General features: G+C 39.0%; 1 protein-coding gene across 1 annotated transcript in view; it reads right to left on the bottom strand.

Annotated features, from left to right (window-relative positions):
* CGNL1 (cingulin like 1) overlaps positions 1 to 11,402 on the bottom strand; it is a 53,971-nt gene extending 42,569 nt beyond the window's left edge. Inside the window, exon 1 of the mRNA XM_054168895.1 lies at positions 11,300 to 11,402. The gene's annotated coding sequence lies outside the window, so the exon portion shown is untranslated. The remainder of the gene's footprint in view (positions 1 to 11,299) is intronic.
* Positions 11,403 to 17,889: the final 6,487 nt, after the last annotated feature.

The following is a 17,889-nucleotide window of genomic DNA, read 5'->3' as shown; positions in this document are numbered from 1 at the left end:
ATAAACCAGGTTGGAAGAGACCTTCAAGATCATCGCGTCCAACCCATCAACCAATCCAACACCGCCCAAACAACTAACCCACGGCACCAAGCACCCCGTCAAGTCTTCTCCTAAAAACCTCCAGTGATGGCGACTCCACCACCTCCCCAGGCAGCCCATTCCAATGGGCAATCACTCTTTCTGTATAGAACTTTTTTCTAACATCCAGCCTGAACCTCCCCTGGCGCAGCCTGAGACTGTGTCCTATTCATGGTATGCCCCAGAAAAGGTATTTTATTTGAAATTTCAGCAAAAGAGTACTTTTCAATCAAATATGCCCTTGAAAACTTTCAAGACCTTAAAGAAAGTGACTTAATGAATTTACTATAAACTCAGCCTGAGCCTGCAGGCCTAAGCCTTTGTATTCACATAGTCCCTTCCTCATTTTGAAAGCCCATGAAAACAACACTTAGGCCCCAACCAGTCACATCAGGCTAAAATATGTATCCTATCAAGTGATGGAAAAAAAAAAAAAAAAAAAAATGTAGGCCATAACACTCTATTCCCAAAGCAACAGTTCCAGCATGCTGTTATCTCAGTTTGTACAACCCTCCCTTCTTCTACAAGCCAGCAACCATGCTGCCACACAGCTTTACCAATCCGGGGGCGGGGAAATAGTTTTCTATCAAATCAGAAGGTAAAGCACTTGGGAATGATGTGATCACAGATTTTGGTGGCAACATGACCTTGAACTGCTTGAAGCAATCACAGGAACAGAAACCTTTAAAAAGTTCTGCAAACAAACATACATACAAACAAAACCAGCAGTCAGAATGGTTCAGGCCTTTCAATTTTCAGATTTCTTTTAAAAATAAGCCTTCATGAAGGTGTTTGAATGCTCATTTGAAATACTGTCCTCCAGCGGGTATGAAAAGTCCCCTATATTACCATTACTCAGAAGTGGTTTCATTTTTCTGGACAGCTTATTTTTGCCCAAAATACAAACGATGACATTTTTGTTTCAAGGTTCTTATGTTTGAAAATTCAGTGCTCTGCACATTCTTCTTCTGGAGTTTGTTCTTCAGTGGTGATATGATACTTCACAAAGAACCACAGGACAGCAATACTGACACTTTAGCAGGTCAAGAGCATTTTTTTAAAAATGCCTCCAAAACACTTCCTTTCACAGCTATTTTAAAGGCAGCTACCAGGAGCTATGAGACACCCACCTTACCAAAACAAAAAAAAGAGAAAAGCCCTGTAATTTGGAACCCTGACTGCTCTCCTTGCCAACATGAACAGAAAAGAGTGTCTTTGACAAACACACCCCTGTGCCAGACATGGCTGTTCTCTTCAGCAGCTCTGCAGCCTTCCTAACATTACAGCATCACAAAGGCACGGAATTGTGTCCACTCATCCATTTCAGTTCTTCTTTAGCCAATTATACAGGACAGGTTTATTAAAACAAAATGCCATCCCAATCCTGTTAATTGCCATGATCTGCATGTGAGGCTTGCTCTTCTGCATTCTGCCCACATACCCTCATTACCAAGCTCACCTCTAACACATCTGTCAAAGCACCTCACACTTTCTGCCTCTAGTTTCTGAGCCAGCTAGCTGCACTGGACAGACAGGGCTCCCAAGATACCTAACAAAGGCAGAGATGCTGAGCAGCATGTAGATCTGCCACCAGCAGATATGTTCTCCGCCCCCCTTAAATCACAGCCACAGATGCTTAAGACGCATTGCCTCACACTACATGTACGCTCCTTTTGCATACATCTAGTGATGGAATATGAAAAGAATAAAAAGCATCTGACTTTTCCACTTTTGTTATGGTACTAGGCCTCCTCTTTGGTTTCCCTAATGACAGTAAAACAAGAACTCTACCATATCAAATAACATAATACTGAGACTCCTAAGACTGAATCAGCCGAAGATTCTTCATTAAAGAAAGAGATTAGAGCATACTACACTACTTTCTCTACAGAGGAGTGAACTTTCAGAATTCTGAACATTTCAAGCTATGAAAGGATAAATTATCAAATTACATTTGGTTCCATGAAACCTATCTCAATTTTTTTCTTACACCGCCCCCTCCAGGGATGCAACACCTTGATGTTTACTCCAGGCTTTTCACTTTGCACAGCAAAATGCCAGGAAGGAACTACAAAATTTGCCCTCCAGCTTTATGTAACATTGAGCCTGCTCTCTAAGCTAAATAATGGCTTCTCTGTGCAGCTGACTATTCAGAAAGTACCAGCAGTACCACAAAAAGACAAAGTGGGTGTTAGGTCAATAATAAATGACAGTGCTACAGAAAAAGGACAGGAAGTAACTTCAGAAGAGGAAGGGAAACTTACATACTGTGAGGGTAACAAAAAGGAAGCAGACAGGATAATTCATGGAAAGACCAAAACTGTAATGTTTGCACACTTGGTGGAACACAATCTCACAAACATACCTTGCAAACAGGATTGGAGACTTCATCACTGTCACTACCTATAACCTGAGAGTCCTCCAAATGGAAAATGAGCCTGGCTTGCTGTCCCTTTTAGTCTATATGGAAGATAGTTCTGATGTAGCTGAATTAAATTGATCTACTGCTTACAGGAGAACAGGAAAGAGAAAAGTGAAATTTTAAATTTGTAGATGTGGGACTTTAAAAAGCATCAGTGAAACTAGTTTAAGAGCAAAATGACCAACATCCAGCAACAGAAAGTCATCTTTTTTGTAGATTCCTTATTCCCACTTGAGGTATATTTTTTATCTATATAAAATTATATTTGTATCATATCTGGCAGTCACTCTTGATAATTATTAAGAAAATGATGATAGAACACAATGAAACTTTCACAGCAAGTTCTTCTTGTCCCTGTACCATCTGTAAACTGCCTCTCCCTGTCTAGGAGACAAAATTCAAAACTTTCAAAAGGCCTATACAGAGAATTGTCTACAATGTATCATGTCCTAATTCAGTATATGCAGACTCTGAGTCTGCATCAAAATTTCTATACATGAAGAACAGGAAAATGGAGTTCTGAGTTTTAAAATACTAGTTCCCTTTCAAAGGAGCCCAAAAGCCTTGTGCCCTATTTTTTCCTATTTATCACAATGAAAGAGATTGTTAAAAATTTTTATGCTTGAGAAAGACTATGATTTACTGGGAACCTAAGCAATATGGCATGTGTTACTTAGAATTCCATATACCAGTGTTACACCACAAAGTCTTAAGCTTGGGTATCAACAGAAGACACAAAACCAAATCAAGGTATTTCTTCAACCTTCAAACAGTTTCAGTTCTGCCCAAATATTAAACAACCTTCTTCAGATGCTGAGCCAATAAACCAAAATACTAATAGCCATCCCTTCAAGGTCAGGAAGATAAGTGTACTTAATAAAGTAGCAAGAACTACTAACTGCAGATACAGCAAAAGATACTGTTCACTTTCTTACAGCTTGGTTCATACTCCCTCTGGATGAAAAATGTTCTGTGTGAGAAAGTCTCAATATCTCAAATGTAAAATATCTTGTTAGTCTTATGAAAGTATGCAACAGATCAGCCAAATGCTTGAGCTGCATGACAACTTGCAGGTTTTATTTGCATCTGGTTTTTTTTTTCCCCAAAGCTGTAAGTCAATAACAAGACATTTTGGCAGATCCTTAGGTCTCATAAGCTATCTCATTTTCTTCATCTGCTAAGTATTAATTCATATAGTAACAATTTTACAGGATTTGTCCACAAAGGAAATATGGCATGACCTTGCTGAGAGCAAATTAAAATTTTAACTTCTGTTAATCATAAAAATATTAAGAAAACCCCAAATTTCTTAGGTAATATTCTAAACTATTACCACTGCAATGTATATTTCATATAATTGTTAAAAAGCTATCTTTTTCTTTATTGAAGTACTTAGTTTCCAGATTCTCCCAAATCATAAACAAAAAGGAATCTGATAGAAACAGCACACTGAAAACACACTACAATAGAAGTGAACTTCTACCTGAAATACAGTTCTAAGGAACTGAATCATGTCATTTCTCGCTCATCTAGTCCCATACTGTGACATGGAGAGTTTAATTTGTTTATTAATAGATGTGTTGATACAACCATTACATGGAAACAAACACCTGCATAGCATTATACTGCTTCTTTTCCCAAACAGACTGGTACACACCTGTACAACCTATTTTTTGCCACCAACACAGGATGCAAGCTACTAGAGTTATCTACTTGCACTGTATCTCAACACCACTGCAGTACAATTAACATTTATAAACTTCAAATGAAAAAAGTGAGCAAACAACAGAACCTTGTACTTATCACAGAGTTAATTATATACACATGATATGACCACACTCAATTGCTCCTCATTTTCATTACACACTTGCAAAGGAGACGGTTATAAATAAATAAATTTTAAAACAACCAAAAAAGCCCCAAACCATGAAACAGGGAGGGGGGGGGGAAGCAATAAACTCACCAAGGGAAAAGTTTGTTATGTTCTCTTCAAATTTATCAAATTCTAACTGTTCATATCTGTTCAAGTATTGGCAGAAGCACCAGCTGAATGACACAAGGATACTTACTGATTCTAAAAGCAGTTTGTGATTTCACATAAAACAGCTGGTTTGTATCCAAACATCCGATATGATTACACTCACTCCACAAGAGATTCTCTGTTGTTTCACTACATTTTCCTCCAATTGTCAGTGTTAGAAACCTTGTATTTTGTTCCAAAGGAAATTATCTAAATACAGCCAAATGATATCATTATTGTTTAGATAGAAGAGAGCATCCTGTTCATATTTGGAGGCTCAGGAAAAAAAAAAAATCTCACATTTGTTAAAACAAAAAGCCTTTTATAAAGCCCTTCTCAAAGTAATGGAAAGAGAGTTATGGCAACGGTTTGTTACGTTTTACCAGTGCTTCAAGAACATAAAATCAGTTACTATCCAAAATGCATAAATAAATAAAAAGGTTCCTGTACTCCAAAAATTACTCCCTGGCTTTAGATGTGACATCTAGATGTATCATTGGACCACCTTCTCAGTATTCCCACTCAAAAAAATACAAATCTTGTCTTCAGAAATTGCAGTTACAGCAACACCAGGTGCAACCAGCATAACTTTGATTACATATATAGCTCATTCCTAAATAAAATTAAGGACTAGTTATTATCAGTACAAACACATGCAATGACCAAGGTCTCATCCATATGAAAATATGCATAAAAGAGTTAGTCTCTGGATATTCAAGTATTTAAATACAAAACTTAAACACAAAATAGACTTTGAGATTCATATTTACTCAGCTCACATAAGGTCACAGCTTCATGACTATTCAAGATGGTTATGGGTTCCATTTTCCTCTTGTTAAAGTTTGTCTTAATTACATTTTATTCTTTAAACCCTTGGCTTCACACCCATCTAGTTTCTTTCAACTGACTCAATCATGCACTTTAAATATGCAGCACTGCTCAGCCACCAGGAGACAAGAAGATGGTATCATCATACCCGGTCTCAGAGATATAAGCTGAGCAGAGAAGAGAGCAGCTGGATAACTCCACAGAGGAAAGGTACTTCATAATGTGCTGGACTGCTCTACCAGGAGCGCGGACACAGCGTGCACTCTGAGCACAGGTTTAACCAGCTCCCAACAAGCTGCTACTTTTCTCACCTTCACACTGGGATAGTGCAATTACTGGGAGGCAATGAGAGAGGCAGGCCTGTGTCTTTATGAGGCTTGAAGTGTTTGTTGAATTATAATGTAACATGACACACCAATTGTTCTTGTAAGTAAAGGCTGCTACTGCTGAACATTTGCTCCCTGTACATAACAGCTAATGGTGTGTAAATGACTGCATGATGACATACCCCAACCCATTATCAGTTTCAACAAGGCCAACAAAATATTCTGGGCTGGATTCAGGCCACTGAAAACATTCTCCCATCTCCATAAAAGCTCAAGGTTTTGCTGCTACTTCTGCTTTATAGGATCACAGAATTATTTTGGTTGGAAAGGACTTCTGAGATGGAGTCCAACCATCAAATTAAGACCACCATGGCCATTAAATCATATCCCAAAGTGGCATGTCCATGCATTTCTTGAAGACCTCCAGGGCAGCAACTCCACACCTCCCTAAGCAGCCTGTTCCAACACCTGACCACTCTTTCAGTAAAGAATTTTTTTCTAGTATCCAATCCAAACATCCCCTGGCACAATTTGAGGCCATCTCCTCTCATTCTATCCCCTGATACTAAGGAGAAGACACCGAACCCCATCTCCCTACAACCTCCTTTCATGTAGTTGGAGAAAGCAGTAACACCCCGCCACCAGCCTTGCCTTCTCCAGAGTAAACAATTCCAGTTCATCCTGCCACTCTTCATAAGACTTGTTCTCTAGATCCTTCACCAGTTTTCCTGCCCTTCTCTGGATATGCTCCAGCAATTCAATGTCTTTCCTGTAGTCAGTGGCCCAAAACTGCACACAGTATTGAAGGTGTGGCCTTCACCACTGCCAAATACAGGGGAATGATCACTTCCCTGGTCCTGCTGGACACACTATTCCAGGATGCTGCTGGCCTCTTGGCCACCTGAAATTCTTTACATAGAATACATAGAATAAACCAGGTTGGAAGAGACCTTCAAGATCACCGCGTCCAACCCATCAACCAATCAAACACCACCCAAACAACTAACCCACGGCACCAAGCACCCCATCAAGTCTCCTCCTGAAAACCTCCAGTGATGGCGACTCCACCACCTCACTGGTGAAATAGATTTTAAAAAATCATTATCCAGTTCCAACTTGAATTCTAATAAGCTTCAACAGCTTAGAAATATCTTTCAACAGAATTTAAAGTAAGGTTGAAATATTCCTAATGGCTGGCAATTACTTCTGAGGCTTCACAAGTGTGAGAGTTTATGTATACATACGCACACACGCGCAGAAATACATAAGCACACACGCATAGGTATGTGCAAGCATGGACAGCCCATCCTGTAAATCTCCTTTCCATACTGTATTTATACAGTTTCAACACCAACATTTTTTGCTACATTAAAATCGAGAGTGCAATGTACATAATATTATAGAATTCTAAACTTCTATAAACACCTGGAGTCAAGCTCCCATCATGCTCAGACTTCTTGGAGTCATGGCGTAATGACTCCTCTATCATGCCTGGGGACCCTCCCAGAAAGTAGCTGATGTGGAAATAACTGAGGGACCTTCCAGTTTTACCAATCTCCCTGATCTTTTCAAAGTAAAAGTGCTTTCAGAGACATTATTTCAATCACTTTTTTTTCCTCGTTGCTCTCTGTCTTCAACAAAATGAAGCAGAATGTGAAAAGATATTTGTTTTAAATCTCAAAGTCAACCTGGTTAATGCATCTCAGAAATATTAAACCATTTAAAAAGGTTTCATTTGGCTAAAAATTTAGAGGCACTCACAGAAAAACTATACTACGTACTTAAAATGTTTGGCTATGTATTTTGTCATCCCTTCTATTTCACGTAAAACAAAGTTATAAACCTACACTTGGGTAAACTCCTTCAAGGAGTCTGCCAGCTCTGTTGGCAGAGATGGTACAAGGTCACAGCAAATACACTGAGCCCTAATACCAAACAGTGGTGACTCCATGACTACCACTCCATTAAGTCTCAGTACATGCATTCCTAATGTTAATTTCCCAGGTTTAAACATTAAATTTTCATACTTAGCATTTAGATTTAACTCTGCTCAGAGAGTCAAGGCCAAAGCAGCTCTGAAATGTGTTAATGTTTACAAATAAAGATGCCTGGATAATTATCACTCCTTGAACACATGAAGTACCTTCCCTCACAACAATCTAGTCATGCAGCATCCTCAGTGGGAGGACTCCCCATTCTTTCACAAAGAACAGAAGTGACAAAAACAATCTTTTGAGGGGGGGTTCACACATACTACCAACACAGCATTCAAGGCATATTAAAAAAAAATCTTGTAAAATCATCAAGTCAGTACTATCTTCCTCAGCATGCAGTTTATTGAGACCTAACAACAAAATCTGAGAAATTCCAACATTTTCCTCTCATCCTCATGCCATTCAAGACAGTTGTTGATCTCTACATTGTAAAGATGTAGTTCTTTATAAAGCCAGGCTCTAAATTATATTATTTAACTGATCAGGTAGAAAATAACCTCCTACTACTACACAGGAAGGAGAAGTGGGGCAGACACAAGACGAAATACAAACTTCTTAGGCCTGCTTTATCTGAATATATGGGTTGCATAGAGGGTGAAGAAGTGGGGGACATGGCTCATTATTTTAGTATTTATTGCCACACCTCAGAAATCTATTTGCTACTTCCCCTCTATCTACACAGGTAGGCACTACAATAGATTGACCATTGTTTTGCACAACCTGATATCCAGCATGAGAATGTGATTATCAACACAGTAAAAGGGATAGAGAATGACATCATCATTGACTGGGACTTCAAAAAAGCAGAAATGGTAAAACAGCAGGCTGTTGAACAAAACTGTGATGGTCTATTTTTGTTCAATTTCTAACATCAACAGAATTATTTGGCCTCAAAAAACTTAAGTAGCTATTTTTATGCAATAACCTGTGTACTGTGGTACAGGCTGAATAAGCTCCTTGCACATATGTTCATCTCGCCTTGCTCCATGACAAAATATTTAAAAATGCAAGTCTGAGGTCATGCCATTTCACACACACATTTCAGATGACATTGCAGAGCCTAGACAAACCAGTTTCACCAATACTCCCAGAAAGATCAACTTCCTACTACACAAGGTAAACCAGAAGACTAAACTGTCACAGATATTTTTTTTCCAGCTTTGTCATCCTTTTATTGAGGTAAAATTCCTTACACAGGATACACCACAGAACATTTTTGCAGTGAACCGAATTCCACATCACCCACATATACCCTGTCAGAAGAATCTAACTGCATTCTCAAGCATTTTACTAGAGATGGTGAGATCTAGTAACACCACAAACAGAAATTAAAATAAGCTGGTTTGCTTGGAGGCAATTCTGTCACCCTAACCAGTCATCCCATTTATTAGATTTATAATCAAAACACAACCAAGCTAGATACCAAGAATCAAAACAGTTATGTGATACACCCACAGAGAAGGCAGGCTCTTTGGAGTACCACCACAGTTCCTGTAATTAAAAAAATTAACAATGATAAGCCTTCCCTTCTCATTACTGTCATAATATTACTGACACTTGCTAAAACAATTGTTTCTAGTGTGTATTGGCACTGAAGTGGGATTTAGGAACAGTTAATGTCAGTTGCAATTCAAGGTGTATGTAAATCAAGGAGGGATTCTTTTCCAGTGATTAATACAGTTCATAAACATGTCTAAATTGTAAATACATACATGTAAAAATATCATTCCCTTTATAGGATACTTCATTTGCAACTTCTTTTTTTGCTCATCATTAGTATCTACATATATGAACATTAAAAAAAAAACATCTCCTAAGAACAGTTATTGTCTCTAATACAGAATCTTAGTGTCCTAAGGGGGAAAAAAAGGAAAAACAAAACTAAAAATACTGCTTTCTAACTTTGCAGAGTTTTCTGCTTATAAGGTGTGGCTAGCTATGTCTCAAAAAGTGTGACATAATAATAAGGAATCTAATTGCCTTTCATAGCATAACAAACTTCTTACTACACTACTAAAGTTACATTCCAATAGTGTATGAAGTTTTCATTTTCATTTATAATCTTTTCTGGAAAGACTCAAGTTCAAACTAACATTCTCATTCTTATTAAAAAAAAAAAAAAAGCCACACCAGCTTACAGCAACTAGGTATACTTTTATATTAATAACCAGTTATCACACCTGGCTTGGTATACACTGTGAGCATATTCTGGGCTAGTCAAATAAATTCTTACAAAGCATCGTTTAAAAAGTAATCAACGGTTTGATTTTGTCATTTAATTATGATTTCATAAAAGTTTTAATGTTCTGTTAAAGCCAGCTCTATAAAGAAATCCTTAACCATGAGACAAGTGACAGTTTTCTGAATGTGTCAGACACTGAAATCTATCAAATACATATGGGTATACCACACCATTTCATGTTTCTACTCTGATAGGTGCTCAAAACTACACTGCAGTGATTAATTCAGAAATACTTACACGATGAAGAGGAAAATGGGGGAAAAGAAAAAAGCTGCAACAACTATTTTTCTGTCAACTGTAGATGATAATCCAAACCCACCACAAGTTTTATCGCAGCGTTGATCTCCCCGTAAAGTTGTTATCATATGGGAGGCACATAAATTAATTATATCAGATGCAAAGTTAATTGGGAAGAAGAAGAAATACCTGAACGGCAATTCTCAGCTTTTCCCATGAAAAAACACAAGACAATGTGGACACACCCCCTTTCACAAAAATAAGCTAATTCGTGAAATAAAAGGGAGATGAAGAAGTCAGAGTGCCCTCAGCTCAGGAATGCCAGGAATCCCGGGAGGAATGCGTACGAGCAGGCGGGCGCGGCGCCCCCGAAGCAATACGGTCTCGGCAACCCACGGGGGGCTCTCGCCGGCCCGCCCAGAGCTCCCCGGCCCGCAAGGGGCGGGCGGCCCGAGCAGTGCGAGTTCACCTGAAAGCACAGGCCGGCAGCAGCACCTCCAGCTGAGGCACTGCAACCAGCGCTTCGGGGCAACCATAGCCGGGGAAAAGAGCCCTCGCTGTCTACAGCCGCCAAAGAAAACTCAGAAATATTCCGGTTTTATCGGAGTCTGTTTTCAAGTCAACTCCCTCTCCCTTCCGCGGCCCGCTGGCAACGCTCCCCTCTCCGCCATTTACCACGCCCGCCGCGGGGACGGCACAGCGGCCGCTCGCCTCGCAGCCCTGAGCAGCGCTCGGGGGAAAGGCCTGCCCCGGCACAGCCGGCGCTCCATCAGCCTCCTTGCGCGTAACCAGCTGGTCGCGCAGGGAGAGACATGCTGTTCTTTCCTCACCCCCAAGAGAACTCGGTGTCCTTGGCCTTTGGAAAGCAACGTTTAACGGAGCGTGATGGAAGAGGAAAGGCAGCGACCCAGGGCGCGGGGAGCCACCTCCACAGCCGCGGCGTCCCGCCGCGGTGGCAGCCCCTGAAACACCACACGACGACGTTCCCTGTGCCCACCGCGTTCTGGTCAAGTCGCGCCACAACGCGTCCCCCGTGCCCGACTGGCCCCGGCCATCTCGGCAGGGAGAAGTGGGGGGACGCGGTGCTCCCCACCCTCCCGTCGCACGGAACCGGCCGCCGTCGCTCTTCTCACCCGTCTCGAGCCGCCTTACCCTCTGAAGACGGATCCCAGTCACTTTCGAGCCGCTCTCGCCACAGCCCCGCCAGCAGCCCGAAATGAGCGCGGACTGCCCACCCCCTGCAGCGGGGGAGGGGGGTGCCGGAGCCGGGGCCAGGCCCTGCCGGGGAGGAGCCAGGCAAGGGGCGCTCCCTCAGGTGAGCGAGGGGCTTCCTCGCGCGCGCCGTCTTTTCCCGCCCGTCCGCTGGGCTCCTGAGGGGGAGCGCGTCGCGCTTCTCACGCCGAAGTGCCCCAGCCAGATTCCTAAGAACCGCAAACAGAGGGGAAAACCCCCAGCTCCTCCGGTGTGCGGGCCAGGGCGAAAGGGGTGGCAAGAACAGTCCTCCGAAGAATAAAACCAGGCCAGGGCCCAGGTGGTGTGAGCTCGAGGGCGCTTGACAGTCGGGTTTGTTTTCCCTCGCGAGTGCGGCCCATCGGCGTGCGGAGGCGGCTGGCGAGGCTCCCGCTGCGTCGGGGAATAGCTGAGGCGGCGCAGGGAAGGCGCGGTTTTAAACGTGTAGAGGTACGAAGGAAGGAGTGAGGAGCTGGGCCGCAGTCTGAAGCACATAGGGCAGCATACCCGTACTGTTCAGAGAGCATCGTCACAAGCATCTCTGGGCACATCTGGGTTGTCTTCAGCTTTTTTGATAATTTTCACAATGCCTTCAGCTAGACTGGAAATACCACAGCAGGATGTTTGCAGATTTCTGGAATATTCTCTCTATATAGTGAGAACTGAAGTGCCATGCTACAGCATGTCTTTCTCCCCTTACCCATGTGCAAAGGGAAGTTAGGTTCTAAGGACATGTGGTTTGTAAGTGTAATACAAACATAATTTACTATAAGCATCACACCAGAATTTCACCTCAGTTAATTTCTTCCACTCTCAGAAATCTGTTCTTGAGGTGTGAACCACCAAGTGGCACTGTCAGAGAAAAAAAGAAAAAAAAGTTATAGTGAACATATAGGGGGAAAAATACAATAGATTCATGTCTAGAACAGAGAAAGGAGAGCAGTGAACGTGAGAAGGAAAAACTCAGTATATAAACCACAAAACCTACTTACAGAGTTCTGCAAAAGAAGCATGGATAGGTGCACATCCTCTTCAAATCCAGCTCTGCTGGAAGTCACTACTCAAATTTCTGTTAGAGCTACTTTGCTACTCATTATATGTATGTGGAAACAAGCCTAGTTAGCAGACGCTATTACGTGGAATTGCATATCATACGGCTTTTCGATAGAGAATACCCTTGTCTTAATCAGAATAAAAAGAAGAGGTTCTACCAGAAAAGTTCCCAATAGAGCATTTAGGGCACTATATCCAGTTTTAGGTTCTGTGCTGAAAAAAAAGAAAATGAGTTTTAAAGTTCACACAACTATATTAAAAATAGGTTAAAAAAAACCAAAACAACCTTAGGTGCATTTTGAGAATTAAAAAATAAAATTAAAATGTTAATTTCAGTAGTATTCCAGGACAATATTCCATAAAAATCTATTAAAAGCTGCAAGAAACAGTCAAAAGTGAAATGAAATAGAAGTAGTGACTGACAAAAATACCTTGTGATAAAATATTATACTGATGGTTTAATTAGTAGAATCAACTACAAGCTGAGGTAATTGGACAAATTATAAAGAGTTCTAAAGAGGCAGCTACTGAGGTGTTTGCAGACAGCTAACAATGTTTTCCTTTGCTGGCAGAATTGCAGACTGGGTGTGACAGGAGCTATAAAGAGTTCTGTTGTGGAACTTCTACATAATATACTAAATTAAATGTCCCTTAAGAGTGGTTGTTGAGAGGAAAGTCATAGATGTTCTGATTTTTCTACTGTTGGTTTTAAGATAACTTGTCAGAAAAATATTCATGAGACCAAACGTCCCAAACTTGTGTCGCTATCTTGATCTTCTACATATTTTGCCATCTAACACTTGTTTTTTGTACACATTTTTTCACATAACCAAAGGCCATGACTAATCTTGGAGCTGTTTAAGTGAAAAAAATAATTATCATTTTCTTAGCTCCTTTCTTTGTAGTTCTTAGAAACTAAATGAAGTTTACCCCACCACCACCCCCCTAACTGGGAAAACTGAGAAACAAGGAATCAAAAAGAAACAAAGTAATTAAACTTCTCTGCCCCCCAGGAGTTACATGAGCTATGTGGCATAGTTTTCACGAATATATGGCTGTGCTTTTTTACAATTAAAATGTGAAGAAATACGTTGGCAGTTTGTTCAGCCTTGCATTAAAGAGGTGTATATGCTTACAATTTTCAGGTTATTCTTAGAAGTTAATTAAAACAGATGTTAGTCAATGTTACACAATAATATGTTTCCATTGCATTGAAAAGCAAACCAGAAAACAAACATGAAGTATTAATTTATTGCTAAAACAACCAGGCTATGATGACTAGTAGTTATATAGTCTATATTTTTTTTTTTTTTTCTTTTTACCTATCAGGTAACAGGTCCAAAGACAATTCCATTGCTATCTGGCATGGTCAGCGTTGTGCTATGTAGAAAACTGTTGTTTTGAATTGAGCCTCAAAAAAATTGTTTCATATGATAATTGGAAAAAGGCATTTATATATGTTTTCCTTTATTTTATTATGCCCTTTTTTTATTATTAAAGACAGAGAAAGATAGGACCAGCACAATTCTGTAATTGTTGTTGTTCTGTAACTGATGGCTGTGAACATCCCAGACTGAAAGGGAGAGCTTTGAATAGTTTCTGACTCAAAGCTCTATCCTACACTTAGTGAGCTTTTGAAGAAAGTTTCATTTGAACCTTTACATTTTCATTAAAATTATAGTTTAAAACTTGTCGATTTTTAGCATATTCTGAACATGAGTTTTAGAAGTACTTAGTATTGCTACATTGAGGCTGTGTTCACTGAGAGCCATAGTCCAGCTGGAATATTGCAAAAGTATCACGTTGTCCAGTGAGGTAAGAATCTTTTGAAGGAATGTATACAAACACAGCAATAAGCTAAAAATGGACTCTCGACCAGATGAGTTGGGTCATACATAGATACGAATCTCAGTGCAGGCTACTACTTCCTTTCCTACCCCTCATCCACTTTTCTCTTCCTCTGCTGTAAGTAAAGGCTTTGGTCCTTGTTTACAAAACTGGCTTGACACTATGATTGATGCCTTTCTGTCCAGGCAGCCTAATACCAGGCAGTTGTGAAATAAAATGCAAAATGGAGTGTGCAGCTAAAGCAAAAACAAACAGAAATGCCCTAGCAGCTTGTGCTATAGAATAAGTCCAGCTGCCACCTACTCCAACACACCTTGAGTACTGAGCAGCACTCCCTGAATTCAGTTCTCCTTTTGCACTGAGACAGACGGTATTGAAAGCTTGGGATTTTAGTGCTATGCTTGGATTTTAGAAATCTCTATTTCTTTCTATTCAACTACACATTGAACTGAATTGTGATACTGTATTATAGTCACTAATTTCCTTTTCAGGAAAGGATCTGATCCCATAATCACAGAGTGGAAGGGGTTAAAAATAAGTCTTTCTCACATTATAGTATAATTACTTTGAAATGCTGCTTCTGTCTCATCTTTTACAATATATATTGCAAATTTTCTCAAATTATCATAAAAAGATTAGTTGTTGCTTAAGAAATCACATTATCCCTGTTATTACTGTATTCAGTAATGTATTAAATAGACACTTTTATCTATTTCGGTTCAAGAAACAGCCTTCAAAATTCAGGTCTTCTTTGTGTTCTCTACAATTATTTTCACCAACTTTTATTCTCAAAATATTTTATCTTAAGCAGAAAATTTATGAAGTTTATTTTAAAATTATAGCTGTAAAATTGTATCTGTCTTGACCCTTTTAACAAAGTTAAAGCACTTTTTGAATATATGGGCATAAGAAAGTACACTTTTATAAAAATCACTCTATCATAGAATACCAAGGAACAGTTCTATTTTAAATACTAAATTTACTGTGGTGTAGATTTGCTTTCAGAGAAGGATTTGGGTAATTTGACGAAATTAAATTTTACACCCTTACCAGATGCTTTTATAATGCCACCCTCAGTATTATGACATTGTACTAGCATTATAGAGCTCCATGCAGATATAGATTGAGATCAACCAATGCTTTACAACTAAAGCAGGCAAGCATATAATCACACACACACACACACACAAACTCCCAAACAAAACCAAACCAAACCCCCCCCCCAAAAAAAAACCCCAAACCAAACCAAAACAGAATGTGCTATTCTGAAACCAAAAATATATATCATGGCAAGATAATGCAGAAACTTAAGATCAGCATCCAAAGATCCAAAGATTACATCCTGGAGACAAAATATACTCTGTTTCAGAAATATATATTTTAAAATTTGGTTTACTTTTATTTAAGTAACTTTTTTATTACAATGTGTATCAAATATTATCTTGGTTTAGGGTGTTCAGGTAATTTAATAGATCTAGCATACCAAGCAAGACAGCACGTAAGAACAAGAATTAATATTTTTGTATTTTAAAATGTACTGCTGACTAGAAATGCAGCAGGACAAAGTTTTGTTTAGTTTGCCATACCTATCAATTAATCCTTTTAGTCCCATAAGGATTTGCAGACATTGCATCTTCCACCATGTGTGTGTTTGATGAGAAATAAGGTCAATATACAAAAAAAAGATTTAGGCTCCTAGTTTGCACTAAAATTATTTCAGTAGGGAGGTGAAATGTTAAATATTCTTGGTTGTAGACCCAGGAAACTTTTGGAATAAAGATAAAATCATCACTATTCCATGTAAAGAAAATATTAACTTTTTAAAAATTATTATTCCTTATAGACATGCGTGGTTAACTTAATTATTGAGTTTTCTGTTTCTTTTTTTCTGCTTTTGGGCAAAGATAAGGAAATAGTTCCAAGCCCATGTAAGTGTAAAAGCAGTACTTTATTCAAAACCTTTCTCTTGGTTTTGTTACGTTAGCCAGTTTACTTTCATGTGTAGTTGTGCAATAGCACCATCTGGTGTCTATAATAATTTTAACCGTTCTGATCCTTTTGCAAACATCTGAGTAGCTTGGGGGAAAAACAAACAAACAACAAACAAACAAAAACCAGGAAAAAGTATTATCTTAACATTCTTAAGATTATTTTTATCTCTACCCCTTTTTCTTAATCAGGTGAGGGTAACAGACTTTAAATAGTTTCATGAAGCAATATTTCAGGAGAGTATAAATGTTTTAATAATGTCCCATATAAGAAACAGCTTACAAAGCTTTTGATTCTTCTGTTTTAAAGGTGAATCACTCCTGATTCACCTTAAGTATCTTGACTATTTCATTACAAACAAATTAACTCAGGGAAACTAGTTCATCCTGGCCTTTACCATAGTTTATTCCTTGGTTTCTTCTGAAAATAACAAATGCTGTCTTGTATGGGTTTCTATTTCAGATCCTACAACCATCCATTGTCTGAAGAGAAGTTGTTTACAGCCTAATTATGAGTCAGCCCAGAGTATTTAAGGTATTTTAAATCCTCAAATATGGAGGCTGCAGTGATGAACCAGATTCTTCTATCTTCAGCACTCATTTAAAGTCTGCTCATCTTTACTGGGGCTTAAAGTACTCATGGAGGTATGTTCATATATATTTGACACTGTACAGATGAACTAAACTCCAGTGTTCAGTTAATACTGTTTCTTTTAGGTAGAAGAGATTTTCCTGGTTAGATAGCATTTTGTGACTGTAGAGGGTGCTCTTAAAATACTGGTGATGGTAATAAAATTTGGCCATCAGTTTCTCTTTATGTAAAGCTTATTAATGTTAAGATGTTTATATTTAGCAAAGAAAGTTGTTGTACAGCTAGTGTGTTTTATTTTGGATATGGGCAAGAGTCACTATCCACATTCATATCCAAATACATCCCTGGAAACTTCTGGATTCAGTTTATTTTTGTAAGTATATTTCTGCCAAACAGTGATAGTATCTTCTGAGAAATACAGTGATGCTGTGTAAAAGACGTTGAAAGAAATACTAGATAGAGTGTATTTTTAGTTTCAAGGCCATTCAGAGTTAGAAAAGAAATTATTGTTCCAAAAAAGTATTTTAAATATTCACAAAAATTCTTTAGTCACATGAAGTTAATGCTTCCACATTTCTGAAATTCTGTTGGGAAGGATTTAACTTTATTATAACTTTGGTTCATTTGTAGTTTAGTTGATAGCTCCACTATACTCCCAAACTACCTGTTTTTTATACTTCTCTAACTGAATTAACAGGGGTAAAAAATTCCTAAAATACAACAGACCAAATAAACCTTTGTCTTGTTATATTTTCCCCTCAACCATACAATCTTCATTTTTTTCAGTATAAAATTATGTGTTCTCCTCAATACAGCCAAGAAATGATTGAGTTAATTCTACATGCCTGAGAAATTTCACCTCTTTCCAGAGAGGGTAGGTTCTATAAACCTCACCTCAGAAAGATAAGAATTTTATTTCAGTAATCAGAGCTGCAATAAGCCCATGTTAGAGCAGTGTGAGGAGAGTTCACATTTCTGAGGTCAGGACCTTTCTTGTATAATCACAGCTAGGCTATGGGCTTCTGCAAGCA

Source organism: Dryobates pubescens, chromosome 17 (genome assembly GCF_014839835.1).
Source record: "Dryobates pubescens isolate bDryPub1 chromosome 17, bDryPub1.pri, whole genome shotgun sequence".
NCBI lineage: Eukaryota > Metazoa > Chordata > Aves > Piciformes > Picidae > Dryobates > Dryobates pubescens.
The sequence above is the reverse complement of the archived record's forward strand: the minus strand, read 5'-3'. Positions and strand labels throughout refer to the sequence as shown.